At 32.3% G+C, this 23,547-nt stretch overlaps 1 protein-coding gene across 10 annotated transcripts in view; it reads left to right on the top strand.

Moving 5' to 3' along the window:
• LOC129941922 (heterogeneous nuclear ribonucleoprotein L) overlaps positions 1 to 23,547 on the top strand; it is a 537,346-nt gene that overhangs the window by 465,500 nt on the left and 48,299 nt on the right. The window lies entirely within an intron of this gene.

The raw sequence follows: 23,547 nt of genomic DNA, 5'->3' as shown, positions 1-23,547 counted from the left end.
ACGAGACAATCAACAAAAATCCATTATTTTAATACTTTTTCTTTCGCTATGTTGACGTGTCTATTGCCTCTAATAAAATATAAATCACTTCCTAGAATAATAATTAAAATGTTATATGGCCTGGCCTTGGGACAAACATGTTATATCTTCTTTTCCAAAAATATCAAAGTTCCAATTTCCGATTAGCGATAAGTGAATTCTTCCAAGAAGAATTCAGCCCATAAAGAATAAGATTCCTTAACTTGTTACAAATGTGATAAAGTGAACACATCCTTCTTCCTCAACCCTAAAAGAATGGACGAACACAAATTACAATAGTTCCTTTATATTATATTAAACGCCTTCGCACTTAACGTCACTCAAGCCAGCCAAACCCCCTTTTTCCGGCCCAATTTGATCTTTTACTCTTAATCGTTGCTAATATTTCTTTTGTATTTTGTTTTATTAGAGAACATTAGAAAACAACATTGGTATAACTTTCTAATATTGCAAAAATAATGAACATTGCCCTTAGGGTTCAATTTGGTCTAATTTATCTTTTTGGCCTTTGGTTCACATCACACAAAAGATATCTATTCGATAGATCTTTTCTGTTTTGGGGCTTAAATGTGTTTTTCCCAAAAGTGGTTTTCTTTATTTCCACTTTGAATAAATAAGTTGCAGTAATTTGCCTGAACGCATTTCTATATTCTACAGAATTAGTTCATATACAAATATTCCTTTATCCTTTTCTAGTCTTTTCCTCAATAATACCTGAGCTACTTTTGTGTAAATCTATTGGACCTTGGCATTTGAAAACATCATTGATACATGAGAAAAGGAAGAAAACTTATTCGGGTCAGTCGTCCTTAACTAATGGATACAGTTAGTCAATATAATGTACATAAAAACAACCTTTCACATCTTCTTTTCCAATACACGTTTACGTTTTAGGAAGGAAATACGTTTTTCTTATCTTCGTAAAATATTTAGGTAGCTGCTGTATACTTTGACAATTTATTACCATACTGATGACATTATTTCCGATTTGTTTACCGTTATAAATCCGATAATGGCTACTTTAGGGACTCTTCTGGGATACAGTCTCATAGAACTCCCTATCATTTTCGCCATTTTTATTTTTCATAATAAACACAGAAAACAGACATTGGAAAATATCACAATATAAAACAGATGCACAGTTATTCTTATGGTCATGGAATCCATTTTGGTTTTTATTCATTGTTCCGTTAGAATGGAGAAAATATGATAGGCAAAAATATAATTTCATATTATGACCAACTTAATCAGAGTTAATCATCCATATTATTGTGATAGAAAACAAAAGCTTAACACATCAAGAAGAGTATAAGGATATAATACAGTTAATTAAAATGGCAACCATTTCAGAGCAGAAAGGAAAGGAAAGGATGTGGTGTTGAAGGATAAGATTGTGCAATGGAAACACAAAATTTAGATGGCGCGTGAAAAATTGTCATTAAGTGAATTTAACGTTCTATGATACATTATATTTCTGAACATCGGCCACATTAAAAGATAATGACGCAGTGAAACAGTAAAATGCGGGACATTTTGTTAATAGAAATGATTACAAGAATTCAGTGAAGTAGACAAAAATAAAGATTCTCAATTCGCTAAATTGAAATTACTCATCACGGATACATTTTTCGGTACAATTAACAGTAAAGAGAGTTGATTAAAGCTTAAAAGGATTAACCCTCATTAAATGTTTTGAAAAAAGAGGCTGGGAGCCTCTGATAACTTCCTATCCCTTCTGTCTATTTGCCTTGCTTAGAACTTTGTAAGTTTTCGTGTTGGGTTAAAAAAAAAGTTTTTAGTTGAATTATTCTGAAAAATTTTAAAATTACCAACAAAATTTTTCATATAAAAAAATAGTTTAGTTTGAAAATCTAGTTTTGTTAAATAGATTTTAGTCAAACAATTCTTTTTACCAGCATTTCTTAAATTTTTACAAATTGGATGAATGAAATTAATTTGCGAGATATTAAAAACATCAATTTTTACCAAATTTGTGTACGAAATTGTAGATTTTATTTTTTTATGAAAAAACGGACTATTGGACTTTTATAAAAAAAAATTCTTCTGAATATCGAAAACAATATTTTCTGCGAAAGGAAAAAAATTTGAAGACAATATTTTTAATTTTTGAAAAGCTACTTAAGTCGAAAGTAAATTTTTACCAAGTTTTAGTATTGTTTTTACTGTTGAGGTTTTTTTATGTAAAAAAAAAACATTCAATTTTACTGAAAGCTTAAAACAATATTTTTTAAAAGATAAAAGTAGTTTCAAGCCAATATCTCAAAGTTTTAAAAAGATATTTGAGTCGAAACACAATTTTTACCAACTTTTATTAATTTTCTTGTTTAGGTTTTTATTTTTTCTAAGAAAATTGTCAATTCGATTTTTCTTCAATTTTGTACGAATGTTGACACCAATATTTTTTATAAGTTAAAATAAGCTGGAAGCCATAATCTTAAATTTTTGAAAAGATATTTGTGTCGAAATTGAATTTTTACTAACTTTGAGTAATGTTTTGTTTATGTTCTTATGTTTTATTAAAAAAAAATTCGGTTTTTTTACCAGATGTTATTTTTCGTTACACAAAATTCTTTTGGATAATTCGTATCATTAGGAAGAGACACTTGTTTTTCAGTTGTTATTTCGAAATTGAATTTTAATTGGATTTTTTCCAAAAATTTACTGTTTTAGTATTCTTTACTATATATAATATAAAATTAAATTCAAGTCTATAGTATTATTGGTTCGTGATATATTTAGGGTTAACCAACATTTTTTTAATGCTTAGTAAAAACCACCCACGCAATTTTCTTGAGAGCCCTTTCTGCATCTTTCAGCATTATTATATGTATAACAAAATTTATAAGAAGTCGATATCTCTTCTCGTTCTTCAGCTATGGACGACGAAAAAACGTCGCGAACGTACAGACGTACAGTCATACGAACTTACGTACACACGTATGCACAGATATCTTCTTAAAAATCTTTTATTTCGAGTCTAGAGACCTTGAAACTTCGACAAATGTCAAAATTTTCAATCCGACAAATCGGACCCATTACAATAACTTTCTAGGGTAAGTTAATAAGAGGTTTCATTTTGTCTCCTAAATAAGCAGCTGGCACTTTCTAAACTGTTATCTTTAGACAGTTGACATGTAAAAATACGCCATTGCTAAAAATAGAACAATACAACGATTTAACAACGCATTGAGATTGTCAGTATTCAACACAAACAATTTTTAATTCATAGTTTTCAAAACCAAATCAATTTACAATAATTTAACTACAGAATAGTGCTAACGTAGCCCTTAATGTTGACAAAAACTCTGTTTTGTCAATTTGCCGTCGATTTTGGGAACTTTAATAATGTATTCGAAAACCGAAATTACAGCGTATTTCTCATAAAATGTAGAAAACTTACTGAAAACGATATGATGCTGAATCGTATTTGTAAGCTGCCATTTAACTGACATCGTTTTCCAATATTCAATGAAGTTAACATTCTTTTGATTCTGTTTGAAAATACTCGTTTTTTTTTAATATCAAAATGATTCATTATTACTTAATAAAATAATACAAAAATAAATGAACTGGGTGGTGCAACAGTCCGTTGAAAACTAGGGCCTAGTGACTTATAACTCTCAACCATTCCTGTGTGCGAATACTATTGTCAAGCATGGAAGGAATATACAGTTTAAAGCCGAATTCGAACAGTTAATTTGAAAAAGCACTTTTCATGACTAGAATTACTCTTGGAGGAATTTTCACTTCTGCCTAAGAGGCGCAGGCAGGGATCGAACCCAAGACCTCTGGCATGACAGCCGCACTAACCCTCATGCTATGGGTACTACAAATCCTAATTCTGAATTTCTCCAATACTTTAAAGTTTTCTTAATTTTTGAAGTACCATGGTGGAAGTTTTAACAAACAAATTGTCACTGAAAATTTTAATTTTGCTGTTTGCTTGTTTGTTTGTCCGTCCTTCACGTCGTAACTGTGCAATATTATGACATGATTTTTGTGTGTGGAGTTAGTTGCGAGACTGGAGAGTGTTTTAAGAAAATTTCGTATAGGTAAAATATCTCACTTCCAGCTCATCCACCGGTAACACTGATAATTAAGATGTTCGATATATTATTTGTTTTACCACTAATTAGTAGCATATCATTAGGTGCTTCCCTATTCGTAAACCTATCATCGTTGTCTATGATAAGGCGTTCGTTCTTTTATTTGGTGGGTTGGGTGTTTAAACGCTTACTCTCTACATAAGACTTTGAGTCACACAACTTGAGCGAAACGTTATTATATTAGTGGTGATATCTTAAGTGTTGGGAAGGGTGAAAATGTAACAATTCCTCGAAAGGATTTAGTTAAGGACTGTGAAAATTAATAATGCGTAAGGGTGAATTTAGAAAAGATATGCTTCTCCTATGAATGGCAATATATTGCGTGTTCGCGGGTGTCCAAAGCCCAGAATCTAAATTTGACTGATGGCATTTATTATTCTGAAGGCCGCAGTAGTTTGTCGCAGAGACCTTCCACTAAAAAAAAAAAAACGAACAAAAAAGTCTAAAGGGGTCAAATGACATGGCCTTTGTGATGACCAATTCACATTCCCTCGGCACGAGATAAGCCTGTCATGAAACCGCTTGCGCAGAATATCAATTGTGTCTTGAGCTGCACGTAGCGCCATCTTGTTAAAAGCAAACATCTCCGGTATTCATATCATCTAATTTAGGCCACCATGGACCTATAACGATCACCGTGGACGGTGATGGCCTGGCTTGCATCATCTTCAAAGAAGTACGGACTTTTACAACCATAAATCCAAACCAAACAATTTAGCTTTATTTGAATGCATTAGCACACGTGAAATTTGCGTGTGTCTTCCCAATTCCTTACCTGATTTTATCATCCAAAAATGTATCTTATAGCCAAAAAAGTTGTTTCGCCCAAAATTGAGATCAACTTCCAACTGTCAAATTAGAGAACACACGACCGTCGTGGTGCTGCGAATGGTCGTTTGGTTTGAGCTACTGGCCTAGTTGGATTTTATAAAGATTCAGGTCAAAACGACTCAATATTCACCATGTTGTGGTATGCAACTAGCCAAGTTCTTGTAAACGATTCTAAATTGACAGCCTTATATTCTGCTGCAGCCTATTACGAACAGTGGTGATTTTTTTCCCCAAATCTTGCGTTTCGTTGACGTAAGGGTATCGGCTGATTGTTCACTAAGCCTGTGGACTCATATTTCACCACCAACAATAGAAACTACGACTATGTATTCCATTCAAATACCGCAACCATTTTGATGATAAGGTTTATCATTTAAACTTGTTTCTCGCCACCGTAACTCGGAATATTGATTTGATTTACGGAACTGATTACAAAAACTATTCTGACAGAAGGGAAAAAAACCAGCCGCCATGAGCTGTCAAAATCAATATCCGTCTCCTTGGATACTCTTTATAAACTTCAAACTATAAAATGATATAAAAGATTTTTTAACTTTGTCAGTGGAAAATTGAGGCAGGGGATTTTGAAAAAATTCCGCTCAAACGTTGCGAGATCAATCTCCCGGAAATGCTTGGAGAGAAATTGATTCGCTATAAGTTTTAAGGTTCAAACTCAACATTACTAATTTAAAAAACAAATTCACATTTTCTACATTCAAAAGTTTGTATATTTTCATCGCTATCCTAACTTAAAAAGGTTAACCTCACACTGGAAGCCATTGAAAAAAAATATATCTTTTTTGTTTAGAACGAAATCTGCTAAAAAAAATACATTCTTTTTCGCTTTAGTCGATGGGAAACTGAGTATTTCGAAATGTTAAATAGATCATGTTTTGAATACAAAATACCATTGCCCTATTTCTGGGAGCGACAAAATGACCTTTAAATAAAAACTTTATCTAGATACATTTTTACGTTGTGTATAGATGATAGATAGAAATTTAGTTTATTTTTTTTTTAAATAACCTAAATAACTTTGATTTGACCACCGTAGGTGTATTGAGCGCAGATATTTTATTATTTTACAATTTCAATTAGCACTATACCGTAACTTTATAATGAAAAGGGAAAAATATATATATAAAAACAACCCTCTTCAAGTTACACAAATAAATACAAATAAAAACAAAAACAAAAAAATACTATTTCATCCTCAAATAAAAAACAAATAAATCAAATACAACATAAAGTTTAATTGATTAAAAAGTAAAATTGAATTGGCAAAAAATGTTCATGTTAGTTCTATATTTATTTTTATTTTATCCAGTCAAGGTTAGGTTAGTTAAGGTATAGTCTTCAAGTACCTTCATCTATACCTTGTTCAGAATTTAATAATTAATATTATTTCATCAATGTGCATGGATGATGCACTTAAAAAATTAAATAAATATACAACACAAGTGTATACTTTATATAAATAACACAATGTTTATATTAAAATAAATAACAAATATTTTATTAAACTAATTGAAAACCCATTTCAAAGTTCGTTGCGTTTTGATAGTGCGGTCTTTTTTTTTTGTATGAGATTTTCATAGAATTGCATCAAATTGAACTCAATTTAGAAATTAAATATTATAAATAATATATACTCCATGTCAATCGATTGAGTTTCATTTAAATTAAATTGGATATCTCCTGAGTCCTTAAAGTCAAAAAAGTATGACCTTTAGAAGGATACATAGTTCACAGTATGTGAAGTTCTGATATATTTTGAATTCTTCTTTATTTAAACTTAAAAAAACACAAATTTCTTCTGAAAAATAATAAAATTACATCGGCTTCTATTGAATGACCTAGAGTGTATGTTGATTTCTGGATGATGATGATGATTTATATTTATGATGAAAGGATTGAATGCCATCATGTGAATATGGTTTTTATTGTTCTATTTATATATTTTAACCGAGTACCTACGTATCTAGGAATTTAGATTGAAGTTCTGGGAACCATAAAAATATCTATCTGTTTTATAGATGCATACCAATGCAGTTAGGAATAATTGGTTAATTTTGACCGAAGGTTTATGCAATGGATTGTTTATTACTTTTTTTTTGCTATATCACTCAATATTCTTGGTAGTAATGGTTATTTTTTTGTAGAAAGAAAATGTTGATAATTCAACCAAAATGCATGTACTACAATTTTGAATTCTAAGAATTCTTAAATAACAAAATTCGTAATAAATTCCGTGAATTTAAGGACTGCGAACAAGTTAACTAGTTCAAAAAGGTTAAGTTAATCAGTTAGCTTTTCAGTTTAAAATCAACGATTTATATTGGAAACGATTATTATGTATTTGATTAAACTTATTTGATGTTCTGTATAATAATGCAACAATATGCAAATCCCCACTTTTTCTCCAAAGGACTCACTTTTTCTCTAAAGACCCCAATTCGCCAAATAAATATCATGAAACAACACCGATAAAAAAGGCTGGGAAGCGACCCAAACTGATAACTTTCCATCCCGTCTGTCGATTTGCCTTGCTTAAAGGTTTGTAGGTTTTTCTGGTTTGTTAAAAAAGTTGTTAGTTAAATATTATTCTTAAAAATCTAAAAATTACCAACAATATTTTTTGCATATAATAAAATAGTTTAATAAGTTAACTAAAAATTAGTCGAAAACCACTTTTTACCAATTTTAGTAGAATTTCTTTTAAAAAATGTTTTTCTTATGTAGTAGTAGTAAAATGTTTTTTATTTCCAACTTAATGTCTATAAGTTAACATTTTCAAATAAGATTTTAAGTTTCTTTTGAAATTAAAAATGTAAAACTATCGAGTAGATGAATTTACGTACATATTATTACAATTATTAGTTTCAAATCAAAATTTGTTGATAGTTTTAGGAAAAGTTTGTACTGGTTATATTCTCTGACTAGTTCGTTTCGGTATGGTAAGGCTACAGTGATAAAATTGGGAAGTTCTTCAAAAATTGTGCTGTTTTCTCCCTTGAGCACCTGGATTATTTCCGCTTTTGTAAACTAAACTTACCCATAAATTCCTTTAAACCCGGACATCTGCCTAAGAAGTGCTGGATGTTTTATACCTCCCTTAAGTTGCACAGGGTACTTAATGATGATGCGTTCTGGCCAAATCCGTTTCCATTAAGCTTGATTAAATCATATCTTGCCCTTAAAATCCAGGTGATCTTGTTCAGTTAGAAGCCATCGTTAATGTAAATCTGTCCTCTTAAATGATGCAGATGTTTGTAGATGCGCGTACTGTTCTCAGAGGCCCTTAGGATTTCTTGTTGATCCTCTGATTTAAACAGCCGCAATAGATCATTGCCTTTTTGGATACAATCGTTTTGAGACATTAATTTTAACCACATCAATTTTTCCCTTAAAAGTATTTTTGTTAGCTGATGCAGTAGTCTTGTTGCACTGTATTCGAATATTGTTTTTGATATATATCTGAGGTGAAGATCAAGGGAATAGTAATGTCCGTCCTCCGCCCCAGTTTCCATTGCCAAAGATAAGTTTGGAGTAAATGTAGGCAATTTTAAAATTCGTTTTAAAAAATAGCGTTGAAGTTTATCCACTTCTTTGAACATTCCAAAGCTCCAGATCTGAGCACCGTATGTTTGAATAGCTCTACAATTAGCCTGAAATAGTTTTCATTTGGTTTTTAAGTTGATATTTCTTTTTGCTAGAAAACGTTGCCACGTCGAGTTTATGCTGTTCTTGGCTGCAGGGTTTCTCTTTTCTACGTGCTTTGAAAATGACATCTTTGGTGAAAGTAAAACTTCTAAGTATGTATAGCTGGAGACAATTAGAATACTTTCTCCATTTAATGTCCAATTTTCTTGTTTAGATAACCTTCCTTCTGGGCACCATTTAATGCAGTAACATTCCAGTTGCGTTATCATCTGCTGCAAGACCGTTACATCATCCGCCAGTATTACCATTTCGTCTGCATAAAACAGCAACCTTATGTCAAGTCAATTAAGAGTCCTCCTCCTAAAAATTCATGGAAATCGTTTATATAAAGTGCGAAAAGCAACGGTGACAGCAGGAATCCCTATTTGATTCCAAAGAGTGTCTCAAAATATTCGGAGAGCTCTTCTTCCGTCCAAACATTTGATTGTGTGTTGTTAACAAATTTTGTCGAAACTCCTTTTGGGTGTAGTTTGTAGATAAGCAATTTTTTTGAGATTTTATCAAATGCAGCTTTCAGATCGACAAAAAAATGCATACACCTTCTCTTTTATGCCAACTGCAGATAAACGATTGATGCCAGATTATAAATTTTATCCACCGTCGAATATTTTCTTCTAAAGCTGGCCTGAAATTTTGTTCAACATCCTATTAAATCCTGCCTCCAGTTGCATGTGTGAAGAATTCATAGGTAATCTTGTCCTCTCCTGGTGCTTTGTTTAGTTTAACTTTTTTTAGAATACGTCTAATTTCATCTACAGTTATACTCATATCTGACTTGTCGTTTAATTTGGGTTAAGAAGTGAACTATAATATGTTCTAAACTCAGGAGTGGAAATTTGAGGGAAAATTTGATGATCTTGGTTACGTATTTCCTTTGCCAACTTCCACCACTCTACTGTTTTTTACACTGCTTATTGTGGGGTCAAGCTGATTATTGTATGTGGACTTACTCCTTTTGCAAATAGTCTTAAATTATTTTTGAGCTCGTAGATAGTTCTTCTCTTTCGCTTCGTGGTTTTCCGTTTTCCGAAAAATATTGAGCAATTTATAACTTTTTTTCCTAGCTGTTTCGTACTCATAATTGTACCATTTATTCTTCGGCTTAAATTTTGAGCTTCCGCTCTGATCATATGTTAAGTTTTTTATTAAATCGGTTTAGTCATTTAGCTTCTTCTGAATTATTAGATTTTGCAAATAAAAACTAAGATTAGTTTGGTACTCAGTCTTTTTCCGTTACAAAAAAAACTGATAGTTGGATTTTTACACAAAATTTACTGAACGTTGAAAACAATATTTTCTGTGAGATAAAAATAGTTTAAAGCTAATATTTTTATTTTTTGAAAAGAGATTTGAGTCACAAGTAAATTTTTAACAAATTTCAGTAGTGTTTTATTTTTCCAAGGTTTTTTTATTTGTAAAAAACACTGTCAATTCTATTTTTCTCAAAATTTTCCCGAATGTTGAAAACAATATTTCATATAAGATAAAATTAGTTTGAAACCATTATTTCAATTTTTTGTAAAGTGTTTGAGTCGGAAATCAATTTGTATTAACTTTTAATAATATTTTATCAAAGTTGTATTCTTGTAAAAAAAAAATCCATTTTATTTTTCTAAAAACTGTACTGAATGTTAAAAACAATATTTTTTACAATAAAAAAATTAATTTGAAGCCAATATCTCAAATTTTTGAAAAGATATTTCAATCGAAAAATCTGTTTTACCAACTATTAGTAATGTCTTTTAGGTTTTTATGTTTTGCACGAAACTGTCAGTTCGATTTTTCTCAAAATTTTACCAGATGTCGAAAACGTTATTCTTTGTAACATAAAATTATTTTGGATGGTAAATCATTTTTTCCTTGTAAAATATTCGAGTTTACAGTTAATTTTGTTTAGTTTGTTTTTACATAAAGAAAAAAGAACCGTTACTTGGATTTTTTCCAAAAATTTACAAACTTGTTTGGTTTAAGGGCAATTTTGCATCACCATTTAGAAGAGCACCATTAACATTTTTGATTTCCTTCTTTGCCACCTCAGGTGTTCCTCAAGGCAACCATTTAGGTTCACTCTTGTTTTGTACTCGTAATTAATGATATCTTTAACATGAATTTCCATTCCAGACCTTTCCATTTAAACATTTTGTAGAACTCAATATCAGTAAATTTCAAATCATGAATTTTTCACTAATATACAACTTTTTTAACGTTTCTTTTCTTCGTTATCCAGTCAAGACATGTGACAAAAAAATAAATTTTCGTAACCACTTCGATAATAATATTGGCAAAGCAAACTCCAGACATGGATTTATTACAATTGGTCCAAGGAATTCTCCGAATTCTGCATTACTAAGACCCTATCGTCGGGTAGACAAGTCCAGTTTCTTCAAATCATTCATTCACTTGGAATAAAAACCATGCAGTGAAGATTTTTGCGATTTGCTCTTCGAAACTTTCTTGGATCTCAACATTTATCTATGTAAGAAGATCGATTACAATTAGTCGACCTTTATACCCTTCGAGCAGTTCTCGAGACATTGACTTCCCGGTACCCTTATAAAATATTTTTTTCAGTACTTTTCTCTTAATTTAAGACTTTTTATGGCGTTTTAGTCCCGCAAGTAGAATCAGAAGCAAATGATTCACAACAGATCGTGAGATCCAAGAGCGTTTAAAAAAATTAACTGTTTGGTATCAATTTTGGCTCGGGTTAGGTTCTTACCAAATTCTTGCTTTGGGCCAAGTTTGATGATCTCACAGGGATGCGATCCTTAGAATTGTTCCTGTAAGCTTTTCTAAAGTTGCAGGTCTATTCAATTAATCAATACACCACAGCAAAATCTTGATATAAATGCCAGGTTGAGTCATGGAAAATTGTGGACTACCCAAAGAAACGTACACGACCTTAGCTTTATTCAAATGAAAAGATTGAAAGACCTTGCAGCTATAGAAAGTGTACCAAAAAAGTTTTATTCGTTATTTGTCCCACGCCTTTGCATTTCCAATCAAAAAATCCATTAGAAAATTAAAATTTAGTAATAAAGGACTTAAGCTCAAAGCACTTCTCTTTTACATCTTGCTATCTAAAGACTTCCGAAAATTTTAAAATGTGTATTTCCATAAATCACAAAGAAAAATAATCCCCAAGATTGTGTGTTCTATTATCCAACTTATTACGAAAGACATATTTGACATAGATATCACTGATACCGGCTTATGACCCTAGAGCTCCATCTTCCTTTCAAAACATCAAAGGATTCCTTCTCTTTTAAATCTTATGAGTTATGACATAAGAACACATCACATATCCGATTGCAATATTGCAATCCGCAATATAAATAATCAAAAATGCAAAATTTTCAAAACACTCTTTGGAATAAAATTGACATCAATGTTTTGGTCCCAACATAACAACAAAACCAAAAAATATTAATATTGTATCTTGATGGTTTTAGAAGGAGCACCAGCAAGCTTAAAAAAAAGGAACAAGAGAGAAATTCTTACAAGAATTTGTGTTGACACCTTCTTTGTCCTTTTTGCACAGAGGAATTCTCGAATCCTCTTCATGATGTTTTAAAACCCCTTGTTACCTAACCTCAAAAAGAGAACAAATAAGAAAAAAAGGTCCTTTTTATAAGACATTTGGTAAACTGTAACAAGTGGTGTTGTAGTATCAACCGCACAGTGTACAAGCTTCAGTACTCGTATAAGATAACATACAGTTGCTGTCAAAAAAAAGGACGAAAGTGAAGCTTGAAATATTTTTAAGGTTACAAATATTTACTGTAGGCCTCCAAATACCGAACTCAAACTCAAATACACATCAAAAATTATTTTAAACAAGAGGAATCTAGTATTACAATCTGTAATGTAGGAACGGTGGTGCAGGACATTTTATGTTAAGATACAATTGGATGAGATGTTGCCTTATGCATCTGAGGAGATGGTGTTGAAGTATGGTTTTCAACAGAAAAATAAACCAGCAAGCTCACCAATAATTTTTTCAGTCTTCGCTTACTTAAGGTGGCGCTATAGTCCTCTGTGTGAATTATGGCCTTACTTAACAAATTTTTTCATTTAGCTCGTTCCCTAGCAAGATGTCTCCAGTTGCGCTCTTCAAGTTAGGTGAGGTTACTTTCCAATTTTGTGCGCTACCTGATCCGCGGTCTTTGAGGAATTTCCGGGTCTGATTAGTTTTTATGCACTCTACGTAATCCAGCGATCTCAGGTGTTGGACTTTTATCGCTTTCTATGACTACAGGACTGTAGATCACGCTTAAAAAGTTTCCTTTCGATGTTAAAGAAATCGCACTACATCGCATTACCTTGTCTTAAGCCTTTTTGGACATCAAAAGGTTCGGTTAAGTGTTTTCTAACCTTTATTGGAATAGTGGGGATTTCCATGTTCATCGTGCAAAAAAGGATTGTTTTGGCAGGGAGTTAAAAACTAGACATATCTCTATACTGTTTGTCCCTCTAAGTGCTGTCATATACGGCCTTGATGGATGAAGATATGGCAGGTGTCGACTTGTGTCTTGGGTATTTTTAGGATCTGACGTATTTTGTCGAATGTATACTTTAATGCTCTAGAACCACACTGTAAGAACCTATTAGGTTGTTGACGATGGGCTTTAAACGTTCACATATTGCGGCAGAGAAGATTTTATAAGCGATGTTAAGGAGACTAATTCGTATCTCGTTTTTTTGCAGTTTAGAGAATCTGCTTTTTTCAGTATCGGTCAAACAATACTACCAGACTTAAACCCGTTTAAACATCTTTGTCCTCAGGTTAAAACTTAAGTGCCTAAGTTTCAGCCAAGTTGGGAATCGACGATTCTGGTTGTTAGATGTCAACAGCTTGTAAGCTCTATGCCATGACTCTGTAAAGCGATGCTATATTTTTGGCGTCTACTGTAGATATCCTTCCATAGATATATAAACTACCCATGCGTGTGAGAGCGAGTGTTTGGAATAAAGGACTTTTCAAGATAGGTTATACTTCGGATAGAATGGGGCACAATGTTTAGGTTCGAATTTGTATTTTCGGAATTTTGCTATTGTCATGGAATTTTCCAAATCCCTGAGAAAGTGTTTCAATCCGAAAGGTAACAGATTTTCTTTTGTTTTAAACTTGTGTATGTGTATCTTATCTCATGTGTGTATAACTACCCCACAACCACATTCACATGAAAGTGAATCTATTTGTTCTTAGTTTTATTGACGTGTAAATAAATGGCACGTTTACTTAACATCTTCTTCTTCATGTTATTTTGGTTTTTGGGAGGTGTTTTTTTCTCAAAACTCCCTCCCCATAGGATTGAGGTCAGCACATTTTCAAATAACCTTTGTATAAATATTTATTTGCGATGTGCTGTGCATGTACAATAAACATGCACTCAAATAAAAAGGATAGTAGGTGTAGGTAGCCAAGAGATATTCTGTTGTATTTTCTATTTGGAAAATGTTTTTGAATGTGGTAAAAGTGAAAAAGTAATAGTAATAAGTTTTTGAATATATTTTCCGAATTTTGAAGTTGAATTAACTTTCAATTTGATTGCAACAGAGGCTAAAACTGGAATATCGATTTAATCAAGACTGAAAGTAGGTGAAAAAGTTTGATTTCGGTCTAAAACTTTAGAAGCAAATGTTTCTTAAGATGTTTGTATGAATGTAAGCTTTTTTGTATCTTTCAGTTTTGAAAAGAGGGTTATTAATTTACTTGCTTAAAGTTGGAAGTGCTGGCGTTTGATACATGTCACACTCTAAGTTTTGTCATTTCAAATAAGATAGGTTTGTTTTTTTTTTAATAAAAGGGAATTAATATTTCACCAGTTACCAAGGAATTACAATTATTTCGAAAGTTGCTATCAAAGAAAATTATTGTTAGGTTCCTGAAAATATTTCCATTTTCCCTTAAAAAGTTATTAAATTCTTCAAAATGTTCATAACCATAAAATAAACTATATTTTTAGCAAAAAAAAGTCATAATCCCTCCTCAAAAAACATCATCAAAAATCTCATTTACTTTAAGTTTTTCAACCAACAATATCTCATTAGAAGGAAAACTGAAAGAAATGAGTCTTCAAGAGTTCATAAGAGTTTTTTGTGTTGTTGTTATTTTAATTACTATTTCTTAAGTTTATACAACCACAACCATTATTATTATTGTAGATAGAAGCAATATCCAAAAGGAAAAAAAGAAAAACAGGATTTATAAGAAAATTAGCTTCCTTTGTGTCTCATAAGTGGATGTATTTTTGTTTGCTTATATAAAAAGAAAAATATTTTCTTTTTTTCTCTACTGTCTGTTCTTTTCCCTGCTGCTGTTTCCGTTATTTACTCTTTAATTTTTCTCTTGCTTTCTTTTTCTCCATCGTCATCGTCCTCGTCGTCGTCAACTATTTGATTCTAAAAGTAAAGTTCTATTTCATTTTTAGTTGAAATTACACATTGGATTGCACAGGACTGTGCAGAACTTTGTGTTTTGAAATCAGTTGGAAGCTGCATTGCCCTCCATCTTCTTTGGATACTTAAAGAGTTTTCTTGTTCTTCACTATAAATTTTAAAGCATCTTAGGTAGGTTCCCCATATTTAATTAAACATGTTAAAGAAACTGAATTGAAGTATGTTTTAAAGTAGTTAAAGCAAGTATCAGTTAAAAATGTCACCGATATTTCAGCAATATCAGAAACCAAATGACTAATTTTGATGAAATTTCATAAACTCTATCATCAAGCTTCCCTAATTCAAATAATCTAAGTTTTACTTCTGAAAAAGTCAATTTAATAGTGTTAGAAGTCTAAAAACCACCTTTTTGTTGTTCAAATTTATCGAATATGATGACTTCCTTCAAAAAATGTATTATGTGATCATGTTCTTGTAATAGTTCTCTTTATTTTCTACGTGGATAGAGCAAATTGAAATAGTTTCCAATATTTCAGCAATATCAGAGACAGATTTTGATGAAATTTCATAAGTTCTATCCTTAAGATACTCAAAGTCAAATAAACCTAGTTTTATTTCTGAAAAAGTCAATTTCGTCTAAAAACCACATTTCAGTTGTTCCAACTTTTACGAATATGCATGATTTTCATACAAAAAATTTATTGTGTAGTCATGGTCTTGTAATTCTTTTTTTTTACTTGGATAGAGCAAATGTCAGTTGAAATAGTCTCCAATATTCTAGCAATATCAGAAACTACCTGACCGATTTTGACGAATTTTCATACACTTTATCTTTGAACTACATTTAGTCGTTTAAACCCAGTTTTATTTTTGAAAAAGGCAGTTAAGTACCTTCAGAAGTCTTAAAACCACTGTTTTGTTGTTTTTCAACTTAAACGACTTCCTATATATAATTTATTTTTACATCAGTGGTTTCTGATCATTTTCCTCTTATTAGCTTCCCAAGTAATAGAAGAGCAAATATCTGATGAATTTGTTTCTGATATTTCAGCAATATCAAAAAATACCAACTGAATGAAATAGAGTACACTTTATCCTTGAACTACTTTTACTTTCATTTCAACTTTCATTAATCTTTGTAAAAGAATTTTTAGAACCATTTTTTTGTTGTTTCACCTTGAATTAATTCAAATGTTTGTTCTTGAAATTAAATATTTCGTAATAGTGTTCTTCTAATTCTTTTTAAACGTTAATAAAGCAATTATCAACTGAAATAGTCTCCGATATTCCGGTAATATCTGAATCCACTTGACCGATTTAAATGAAATTTCTTACACTTACTCCTTGGACTACTTTTAGTTATTTAAACTTAGTCTTGCTTTTGAAAAAGTCAATTAAGTACAGTTAGAAGTCTTATAACCAATATTTTGTTCTCGCCGTACATAAACAGTTTGTTTCATCAAATAAATGATATTCTTCTTGTGAGGAATGTAAAATTTGTAATGAGGTCCTTCGAATTCCTTTACATTTCTTCTAGAAAAATAGCCGTCATTTTTGCACATCCTAGTAAACTACATGACAAAACTAAGCTCAAGTCCAAATGAAAAAAATGAAAAAGAAAAGAACAAACAAGTTGAGTGGGGTATTTCACTCCATATTCCATATACCTTACCTATGCCATCCATGTCAGTGTAAGAAGGCAACTTAAAAGGATAATAGTAGTGTTGTTAATTGCACACGCATCCCACTGCCACATTTCCATCCCTTACATGCTGCCTTCCACATACATGGAAATATGGAAGCATGACAGTGCAAGAGGATGGTTACATAGAAGAAAGAAATTTAAAAAACGATAGAAAAAAAAAACAATGACATAAAATACCGTTGTATGACAATTTACAGTATACGTGCCACAGAGACCGGTAGTCTTTTAGGTGAAAATTGCTTCAGTAAAAGAGGACAATAATTTCTATTGCCATCATGCATTCCTTCTGAGTTCTAAACTAACTGTAAAGCTGCTAGAACGGACCCAGCCATAGACACAGGGACACACTCATTCTCTGGTCCTTTAGTCCGCATGGTGTTGTTCTACTACTTGATGCTCTCGTCGTCGTCGTCTGAAACTCCTGAAATCCTAGAGCTCTAAATGAGCTCGCACAACATATTTATATAGAGGGCGCTCGACTACCTCCAACAAGCTACTGCTGCTGAAGCTTTGTTTAAATATTTTCTCTTCTTTTGTTTTTTTTTCTGCCATCACTTTGGCTCTTGGTTTGTTTTTGTTGGTTCGCGGCTTTCAAAAAGGATCTAGGACGTGCAGGAACGTTATGCAGTTATTATGGGTAAAAGTAACAATTTGTCGGGACGCGGACGAAGCGAAGTTTTTATTGCTAACACAAACGCAGAAATAGCTGAACATTGTTACTTAATTGCTGTTAGAGCATTAAAGACACTTACTACAGGTACATGGTACAAGTTACACCCGCATAAATATGTCATTTACAAAAAAGGATTTAAAAGGAATGAAGGTACAGGTACGTTGCCTAACTTACCCTAGTCCTGTTCCTTGGAAAGTCTTGTTTTTTCTTCTTTTTGTTTAAATAAATTTAAATTATTATGTCCTATGTTTATTGTTGGTAAGTAAGTAAGTACGTGATGGGACGGGAAGTGAGAAAAAATAAGACCGGAAATGAGTAAGATTCGTTAAAAACGAAATGAAAATTCCTTATGATGAGGTTCAATGCCTTTTAGCTTCTTTCGCTTTAATGAAAGAATTTTTCATATAATATTTTATAAATAATGAGGTCATGGATATGAAATTCTTGAATTCTTCATCAGACTTATCCTTATGGACTCGTTAGCAGTTTTTTTTTTATGAAAAAGCATTTAAATTATTTTTAATTGTTTTCTTGAGATCTCGTCTTCTTTGCTTTGCTAAAGGTATATGTGATGCTTCAAAGGACTCGTAAAGCTATACTATAAAAAGGAGTGAAGATATTCTAGACACTTTTTAAGTGTATAAGGTTGACATGTACACTGCCGCTCATCTGAATAGGTTCAATTTTTTTTCACCCTACTGTAAGAGTTTCTTCAAATATAATGCATTGATGTATTGTTTTTTATGCTTATATTGAAAGAGTATCATCATACGCTTAGTTATAGAAAAAAAACTTAGTCTGAGAACTTACCGTTATTCTCTCATATAAGCTAGACCAATTTCACTCATAAAAACAACCATTATATATGGCTCATCTGAATAGGTTCAACGAATAAAAAGCAATTAAACAAGAGAATTGATTGTAATTTAATGATTTATTTTACACTTTTGTGTCAGTTGGAATGTATAACAATAAATTAGTAATGAGTATTCCCCCCTTTTTTTAAAATAGTTTCGTAAATTCGATTTGGAATAGAACTATACAAATTTTCAATATATTGAAGCGAAATTTCTGCCCAGGCTTTTTTAATACCTTCTATTAATGACTTTTTGTCTTCAAACTGTCTCCCTGACTCATATACTTTACGTGAAAGAAGTCCCCACACATTCTCTATTATATTCAGGTCAGGGGAGTATGGAGGCCACCCCAACATCTTCACATTTTGGCACTCGATCCACTGTTTTACCGCTCTCGCTGTATGAATAGGTGCATTGTCGTGTTGGAATGTCCATTGTATTGGTCCAAACAAGTCAGAAATCTGCGGGAAAGCCTTTTCTAGCACACCTTTGTAAGAGTTTGCATTCATTCTTGATGTAAGAAATTGGAGTTCAAAGGTCCCGTAGAACGAAATAGCTCCCTAACCATTACACTCCCTTCGCAGCTATGAAAACGGCTAAGATAATGCTCCTCCTTTCGTAAGTCATGAAAATAATAATTAAAGCCATCTGGCCCCTCTAAATTAAACTTTTTTTCGTCTGAGAAAACTACTTGTTGCCATTCACACTTCCACGACATGTAAGTTTTGCAAAACTGGAGACGAATTTTTTTTCGGGATTCGTTTAGCGGTGTTTTTTTTTTTTAATTTCTTTCTTTTTAAATGTTTAGCACTTTTAATAACACGTTTTACCGTAGCCAAACTGCAATTTACACCGGTTTTTGCCTTAATTTTTGAAGCGGAGTCATGAGAATTGGAAGCGGCACGAATTATTGCACGTCTATCAGCTTTGGTAGTGGCTGTATAACTCCCCCCTTTCATGTTTTTGCCATATGTTTCAATGTTTCGCAAAAACTGGCTCACCACATTTTGACTTCTGTTAATGTTTTTCGCTATACGCCTTTGATTTAAGCCCAACTCTCTAAAGGCTTTTATTTTCCCCTTTTCTTCCTCTGTTAAAGGTTTTCCGCGACCCATATTCAACGTTAACTAAAAAAAAATATCGGCAGACAAAATTAAAATGACGAATGAATCCCGATGTCCGATGCAACCAAACGCAAACTAAAGTTTTCGCCATTGAACCTATTCAGATGAGCCATATATAATGGTTGTTTTTATGAGTGAAATTGGTCTAGCTTATATGAGAGAATAACGGTAAGTTCTCAGACTAAGTTTTTTTTCTATAACTAAGCGTATGATGATACTCTTTCAATATAAGCATAAAAAACAATACATCAATGCATTATATTTGAAGAAACTCTTACAGTAGGGTGAAAAAAAATTGAACCTATTCAGATGAGCGGCAGTGTATATCATCGTATAGAGAACAAGTTTATGAGGATTTATGATGGAACCTACCTACCATCTTCTTCTAACTGAAGACCAAGTATGTCACAATGAGTGTTGTGAAGCAAGTTTTAGGAAAATAGAGACTAACGAAAAGGATTACTCCCATACAAGTCATTAAGTTAAATAAATTGTACCTGAGGATTCGTTTTGAAGAGAAAAAACGTTTTACGTGATTTTGTTGAATGAGATACAATTTGATACAGGAGCTTGTAGTTTTACAGAAAAAACTACTAATGGAAATTGTTTGAAGGGATTTTTTAAAGACCTGACATTAGTCTAAACACAGGAAGTTCTGAGTTGTGATTTTGTAGAAATTTAAAACATGAGATGTTTTGATTTTAATGCTTTCCAGGTATTTAAAATGAAGTATACCACTTTTTTCTGTAATTTTGATATCTGTCAAATTCAAAACTTTCTGTTCGACAATTAGGAGCTTTGTTCGATTGACTAACGAGCTAAGTGTTTTTGAATTTTCAAGTGGACGTTCCACTTTTTGAGTTCTTGATGACATGTTGGATATTTGTAAGGCTGAAAAATGTTAAATCTCCAGTTTTCTAAAAACTGACACTGTTAAGACGTGTTAAGTTGTCAAGTTTTAATAACAAAGAAAGTATCACTTAAAATTTAAGCAGTCTCTTATGTCTTACTTAAAGTCAAAACTTTTCAGTATTTTCTAATAATCATCACATTTATTATATCGTTAGTAAATCTTCTTTTTTCTGGATATTTCACTGAACAAATTTTAACACGTAAGGTGTCAAACGAAAGCGAATTGTAGACAAAATACACGTTCATGTTATAAAAAGTATGAAATACTGGGGAAATTAAATATCACAAGAAATGGTGCGTGCATTTGAATAAACTTATCGAATGCACAAACCATTTATTTCTATAAGTTTCCCGGTATTTATATTTCTTTTTTGGGATGAGTTCTTTCCTACGTTACGGTTGAGCGAAGTTAGCATTATCTTAGTCGTTGTGAACGCAGACTATCTTAGTATATACCTCGACATGAACCTTGGGTTCAAGGGCTGAGATATGCTCGTCAGCATCCAGGATCTAACTAAAGAAGGAACTGAAAACTTTTTTGTATAAAGGTCTTTTCTCTAATGTGACTTAATTTCAATGATTTCAAATTTAAGTTCATAAAACTTTTAATAATATTAACGTATATTAGTCTCCTTAGTTCGGCAACGATAGTTTTCAAGTTTGTCAAAAGTGCGAGTCTTTAGGTTACTGCTTCCTTGGTAAGTCTCCTTATACTTCCAGCTCTTCCTTTCTGATTCGGTTGCCTAGGTTAGCTGTTCTGGTCTGGTAATGTGTATCAATATCTTTCAACTGTGTCATCAACGTGTTTTAACCGGCTTATAAAGGGATCTTAACCGGCTCATCAAAGGCTTCCAATATGCCTTTCAATGGCCTATCATCTGTTCTTAACTGACTTATTATTGGCTTCTAACATGCTTTTCAATGGCTTCTAATCGACTTTTCAACAGCTTATCATTGGCTCTTAACTGGCTTATCAGTGGCTTTTCGACGTCTTTTAACCGTCTTATAAACGGCTTCTAACATGCTTTTCAATTTCTTCTTATCGGCTTTTCAACGGCTTATCAGTGGCTTTTCAACGTCTTTTAACCGTCTTATAAACGGCTTCTAACATGCTTTTCAATTTCTTCTTACCGGCTTATCAGCAGCTTCTGATCGACTTATCTAGTGCTTTTAGCTAGTTTATCAACGGCACAAAGTCCTGTTTTGGACATCACCAGTAATCTGTTTCGGTCACATCGTTTTACATCCTTTTGTACCTCTTAAAATTGAACAAACATTTTACGTTTTTGGAACCATTTTCAAGACCACTTCCAACAGATTGAGGTGAAATAAAATAAATGTCTTTCTTTTTTAAGCATCATTAGATTCTTAAAGCTAGTTGAATTTTATTTTTTTTAAATAAATTGCGTTTCATTAAACTCATTTAAAAGAATAAATTCCAAATAAAATGAAGGGACAGACAACCACATAAAAATAACATGAAGAAAGTAAAATTACAATTGATAGGATAAAAACGTGTCCCACCTCTTACTGAAAAAGGAAGTGCAAGGAAAAAATAAATTCAACCATCTTGAGTGCTCCAATTTTTGTTGTACAATCTTAAAACACATCCACCTCACGTTTTTGAGTGAGGGAAACGAGTAAAAGAAAGTCACAGATAGACGTGAAATAAAAAAGAAGACGAAAAAGGATCAAAACTAAAAAAAAGAAAGTAACTTCTTCTTCCTTAGAAGACGAAAAAGAAGAAGAAGATAGGAACTAGGGTGCTAAATCAATTTCCAATTGAAATTCCTAGCGCACACATAGATGACACAAACTCATCAATTAAATTATTTCCAAAGGCATAAAGAATCGTCCTTGGGGGTGGGTTGGAGTTGGTGAGTAGGTGGTAAGAGTGAAGAGTTGGAATTGGAAGAAGGACTTTCATTCGATTTACCAAGTAAGTTCTCTTGGTTAAAGTGTATAGAAATGATGAATATTGGTAGAAAAGTTCTCTAGTTCTTCCTTTAGATGTGCACGCCACAGAATCCTTGCCTCTGTATATATGGTGTTTATAGATATTGGTCAGTCTGACCGAAGTGTTCCCAAAATTGACACAGATGTGTCAACTGTCAATGTCCTTCTTGATGTAATTCAACATGGGTTTTCAATTTTGTATACACTCCAGTATACCTATATTGAATTTTATTAAATTGAAAATAAATTTAATTGTCCTCTTGCATCATCATGAAGGACCAACTAACAGCGAGCAGGTACACTAGAGGAACATGTGGACGGGACGTGCTTAAAAAAATATTTCATGATATTTCATTCAGTTCTTGTGTAAATATTGACTCTAGTTGGAGAGAAGCAGTAGAACTTTTTAAGGAGCGAACATTTTTAAAAATAGGTTGGTAACCCAATCAATTTTGCTTCGTCCTTTTATCACAAAAGTGAGTTTCTGTATAAAATTCCTATCCTTAATGGAGCATTATTGTTATTTCTTGCGCATTTACAATTTTAAATACTTACCTTTTTCTTCTATTCGATGGAAAAGAAACGAAATAAAAATACAACTTCCTGAGGCAGTTTTGTAGTATTACAAGTATTGGAGAAAAAAGAAATACAACAACTCGTGCAGAAATGAATGAAACATGCCTCAAGGACACAACCGTTTCATTTGACACTTTTATAGCTACAAACATACACAACATTGCATCAGTTCTTGCAAAAAAAAGGACTGGCATTTGGCTAATCTCCTTCATAAATAGCATCAGCTACTCCGGTTTATGTCTCCAGGAAATTTACTCCATACTCCCAATCTCAAATCTTCCAATCCAATACAACAACTCACAACTATCAAATAGAGTGATTCTGAGTACTGTATTCGAGAGTGAATACTGGAAGCTGGGAAGGGAAATCCAAAAACCTCTCTATCGCTAAACCTTTAGCTTTGATTTGTGTCATCTATCCCTAAGGCAAGGCACCAGGACTACACCACCAGTGGCGGTGGTGGTGTGGCACTATAGCACAGTAGCAACTGGGAACGACATCACAAGAACGACGATGACGATGAAGACGAAGACCAAACAAAAAAAAAACAGCAGGTGACATTTTTCTCATACCTACTTTGGTTCTTCTCGTCCTTTTTTTTGAGTTGTTGTATTTTTATGTC

Source organism: Eupeodes corollae, chromosome 1, assembly GCF_945859685.1.
Source record: "Eupeodes corollae chromosome 1, idEupCoro1.1, whole genome shotgun sequence".
In the NCBI taxonomy this organism is placed as follows: Eukaryota; Metazoa; Arthropoda; class Insecta; order Diptera; family Syrphidae; genus Eupeodes; species Eupeodes corollae.
This window is presented reverse-complemented; position numbering and strand designations above follow the sequence as displayed.